Here is a 5,362-nt window from a genome sequence, read left to right on the forward strand (position 1 = left end):
GTTTGGCACCATTTCTTCCTTGAGACGGCGCACTCGTTGAATTCATCAACCATGCTATTGGCTCAGAAAATTGAGACGGGGATTCCACCGTAGGAGCTTCTCAAAAAGCCACCCTAACAAACCTTGAGGGCACTGCATAAAGTGTCGCCTATGAATGTTGGCTTGTCCACCGGTAAAGTCTGTTGTTGCTTGCCACAAGGTATGCTTCATTGTTGGAGTGGTTTAGCATTTTGTTGCTGTTGGTTTATTACTTTATGATGGCTGTTGTACTGCTGTTATGTTAATTATTGTTTGTTGCAGGTGAACAAATGGTGCTCTGTTCAAACTCATCTTCCTTAAATGGATGATAGAAATAAGGCAAGCAGTACTCGCATTCCTATCCAACTTCAGGTGCTTTAAAGCAGACCTTCTTTGGGTGCAACGAAGTATAAATATTTCAGTCTTCAGTCTTTCCACTTGGCTATCTCGGTCCTCCAGGGGAATGTACGGAACCCAGTCCATTTTCATTGGTTTCATGGGAATTATCTCTTCAGCCTCTCTCTGAACGGAGTTAATCCCAATTTTATCAGATGGTGGAAAAGGTGAGACAACAGCTACAACAACCGGAATGCAGATAACTTTGTTTTCCAGTTTGTGCATAACCAATTGAGGCTCAGTGCAACCAAAGAGGTAAACCTTCTTCCCAGACAACAAGCCACCCTCTTCAAATGCATTTTCTAAATTAGAGAAATTACAATTGATATCATACAAGGAATCCAATTGATCCCACTCAGTTCCAACTGGAAATGTTTCAACCCACAAGTCCTCCAAGTTGCGTTTATCTTCAAAATATTCCGGCTCAGATTGGGGTTTTGAGGTTTTGACACGTTTTGCTTTGAAATTGAACAGAGAAGAAGACGAAGTGGGATTGTGAAGAGTATTGTTGAAGCGTGAGAAGAAGAATTGGTAGCGAATTGGTGAGGCTTGAAGATGGAGCTTCAGAGCAGAACGAGTAACATTCATTGGAATTTTGTTCTACAATGAAAAATGTAAAATGGTGTATTGTATAGGGTATAGGGTTTTAGGAAGAGGATTTTGTTGTTGGTGAGTTTTGATTTTAAAATGGATTTGGATTTTGGATTTAAAAATGGAGTTGGGTTATTGGATATTTGATTATAAAAATGGATATGGATTTTTAGGAATAATCCAAGACTAATTTAAATATCAATTTAAATAGTAATAACGAATCAGCAAAAGAAAAATCAAATTAATCTATAATTCGTTAAAATTACTTTGATATCAACTCTAACATTCATTTGGAAATTAAAATCAATTAGAGTTTGAATCATTAGTAAAATAAACAATTAAGATTAAATTGAAATTCGGAATTAAATTTAATTCGAAATTAAAATATTGAAAATTAAAAAAGGTCAAATAATGAAAATCCATTTTATAATCAAAAAACACCATGATCAAGAAGCTAGATAATGACCAATGTGTAACAAAAAAACATGGATTTGGGAATGAATGTATGCAAATGAACTTTAGGCCAATTGCCAAATAAAAATGAAAAATGAAAAAAATTCAGGACCAAAATCGGGGTATGACATATATATATATATATATATATATATATATATATATATATATATATATATATATATATATATATATATATATATATATATATATATATATATATATATATATATGAATAGATAGTAATAAGTCACGGGTCGAGAGATTCTAGGAAAGGAAAAGCAAGTGTAAGACCCTAATTTTGACCCTAAGATCCCTCATGGTATCATATCATTGCACATTGCACTTGCCTCAAGGATCATAGCATTTTGGCCCCTTTACCCTTGGGTTGGAACTTGTGTGAGTTGGTTTGAGACCACAAAGCATGCTTGAATTGTATATTATTTCTTTTCTTACTTTGTTTACTAACCAAAAGCACAAAAATATGTCACTAACTTGTTTTGTTTTGAAGCTTAAACAGTCATGTGATCCATGGCTCCTAGGAGGCCCCTATGTTCAATGAAGTGGCCAGATGAAGTTGGAAGCAAGCATGACAATGGTCCCCAAAGCTCTCAATCATCATATATGCCTCCCAAGTATCTCAATTTGTCAATTTGATCAATATAATCCAAAGGGCTTGAGGATTGTTTCCCAAGGAAACCCTAATTCAACTGTGCATTGACTATGCCTTGCTCATGAAGCAACCTTAACCTATGATCAAATACAATCAAGGGAAGTTCTTTCACTCAAAATTTTATGCATAAATAAGCCTATGTGATTGTCCTCAATCATTCATTCATTAAGCGCTTTGAGAAGTTGATCAGTCAATTCATCTAACTATTTTGAAATCCACTGAGACCTAACTTTTGATGTGTTTATCAAATCATGATGACCCCAAAAGAAAAAATGTTCTTAAGAACCATATGAACAACTTTCATGTTCATAAAAAATCCATTTGAAACTTGAAAGGTCATCATTCATTTCAAAACATTATAGGTCATTTTGACTGAAACCCTAATTTTGGGTCAACTTCCCAAAGACCTAACTCCTTCATTTTTTATGATTTTGAGGTGGGCTTGAAGTTGGTCCATTTTGGCAAAACTCTCATATACATGTTTTGTACCTTGAACTTCATGGCCAGTTTTCAATAATTTTCAAACTCCAAATGAATTTTTGTTCAACACAACATTTGTTCCTTATGTCAAGACCTTTCCAACCATTACCCATATGCCTATGTTTCAATTTTGCAAATGGCATTTTCAAAGAGGTGAAGCTTTAGGTTCAATTATGCATAACATGTTAAAATTCCATGCACAAGCCAGTGCATTGCCACCTGCACGTCCAAATCAATTTGTTTGATCATCAGCACTCAAATGAAATTGAGTTTGGGCCTCACATGCGCCTGTACAGGCCCATGCATGGAGGACCCAAGTTCATGCACACACGAGTTTCCCACACATTGCATCAGCCTTGGCTATAAATAGACATGCTTTCTTCATTTGAAAACTAACCTAAAGGCGCCTGAAGCTCTGCACAACTGATTCCCCAACCCTCCATTAAAGGAATTCTGATTTTTTTTCTTCATTTTTCAAGTTCAAATTTCAACTTCATTGGTTGATATTTGGCTTCTAAATTCCTTAGCCTTGCTTCCTTGTTACATCAAGATCAAGCTGCACTGAAGAATTGGATTGGATCAAGCTCACACAAGCTTCTCTTTAAAGGCTTTCACTCCAACTGTTTTCCTTCGAATCTCTTTGGATATTGAACATTATTTGTATTGGTTGGCATCTCTGAAGTCCTTATGTGAGAGGCAATTGATTTGTGGTTTTAATTTTGAGAATTGAACAAGTTCAGATTGAGTACCTTGTTTTTGCATCTCATATTTCTCCTTCTATGAGAGTCTTGAGCAAAAACTAAGGTCACAGGGGTGATGTACATCACCCCAGCTTTCGAATGGTGTATAGATCGCGTGCTATGGTTGAGGTTTGAAAACCTGCAACTGGTGGCCGGAACTGGCCTTCTCACCGGAGAAGACGGTGGTTTCCACCATCGTCCCCACGCGTCCTAGCCTCAGCCCTTGGATCCATGTTCCCAGATCTAATCCTAGCGCTTCATTGTTATGACTTTATTTAAATCATTGTGCCACGCTGTTGACTATAGTGCACCATACGCTCGCGTTTCCCATCCACAAGATCAGCCACGTCAATTAATGAAGTGGATCTGACGCCTCAGGATTTTTGCTATTTTTAATTCCTGTTTTAATTTTCTTATATTCCATTTTATTTTAAAAATTCATAACTTCTTTATTTGGAATCACAAAAATATGGGACCAATTGCAAAAAAATTCTCTTAAATTCTAGTTTCTAAAAATGATTTTTAATTATTTTTGTGATTCCATTTAATATTTTTTGTGAATTATTTCTTTTCTGGTTATTTTTAATTCATTTTAAATAATTTTTGATATTCAAAACTGCCAAAAATATTTTTTTAACATCTTTGGATGATGATGAATCTATGAAAAATATTCTCATCAATTTCTTAATTGATTTGAGATTTATTTGAGATTTTAGTCCAATTATGTTATTTTTTCTTTATTTTTAATTGTTTAAAAATAGTTTCTGTTTTCAAAAAATGATGAAAAGTTTTGTCCCCTTGTTTGACCATATTAGACTTATGATGATCCAATTGGACTTTTCCAAGTTAATTTGAATTGGATTTGAAGTTTGACCTTTATTTGTTCATTTTATTTCATGTATTATTTTAATTCCAAAAAATATTTTTGTTATTTCTTGACTTCTAATCTTCATTTCACTTCTGTTTACCATTGATTGATGTTGATTCCATTCATGTTTGATCAATGTGTTTTGTTTATGCCTTTTGAATTTCAATTATGTACGTTCCATTTCCATCTTCTTCTTCTTCTTTTTTCTTTTTGACCAATGAGTTAATGATTTGTGGTTAGCCTTGACATATGAGAGGCTTAACCTTCTTTGATCCAAATCAAATTCATCTTGATCAAAGATCAAGTGAATTGCTTTATGTCCAAGATAGGTTGTTTCTTGGTCAAGCAAAAAACCTAACAATCCATACAAGGTCATTCTTCTTTTCTTTTGGCATGGCAAGTTGTAGGAGCTTGACTTACTAGTCATGATCTCTAACTTGTGTTTATTTGCCTATAGTTTTATTGACCGACCTCAGATAGGTGTGACTACTACATTAGTCCACTTACGATTGCTTAACATAGCGCTAAATTGCCTTAGGGCACACTAACACTAACTACTAATCACTAACTTTTAATTCAAGCATTTAATTCTTGCAACTTACTTTAATGCAATTTAATTTCTTGCTCATTAATTCATTTGTCTTTGCCCTTTGCTCACTTGAGCTCATGTTTATGTTTATGCAATTTGCCTTTTGCTCACTTGAGCACATTATTGTGTATATACTATTGCCTTGTGTTTGTTTTGTTTTGCTTGTGTGAACCAATGCAAAAAGGAGAAAGGACTTAGAATTAGGACCTTACCTATGCTAAATGGAGTTTCAAGAGCAACTAGGCCTCATGCCTTTAGAATGCTAAATATGTTAAAGGGCAACTAGGTCTCATGCCTTTAGAATGCTTAATCTAGAAGATGAATTGAAAGGACCCTTATTCTAAACTCACTCTTGTCTATTCTTTTTATTGCATTGTGGAACTTTTTGATCTGTGTGTTCTTGTGTGATAGGGATACCAAAACTTGAGTCATTAGAAGGACCATTGTCATGAGCATCCAAGATAAGAGAGACAAGTTCAAAATGGGAGGATCCTAGGAGCTTGATTGATTATGTGCTTGCTTGCTGGAATTAATTGCTTATTGCTTGCTAAGTC

General features: G+C 34.6%; 1 pseudogene; it reads right to left on the reverse strand.

Annotated features, from left to right (window-relative positions):
* Positions 1–280: 280 nt before the first annotated feature.
* LOC127078742 (protein HEAT INTOLERANT 4-like) lies at positions 281–1,002 on the reverse strand (annotated as a pseudogene).
* Between the last annotated feature and the right edge of the window lie 4,360 nt (positions 1,003–5,362).

This window comes from Lathyrus oleraceus, chromosome 5, assembly GCF_024323335.1.
Source record: "Lathyrus oleraceus cultivar Zhongwan6 chromosome 5, CAAS_Psat_ZW6_1.0, whole genome shotgun sequence".
Taxonomy (NCBI): Eukaryota; Viridiplantae; Streptophyta; class Magnoliopsida; order Fabales; family Fabaceae; genus Lathyrus; species Lathyrus oleraceus.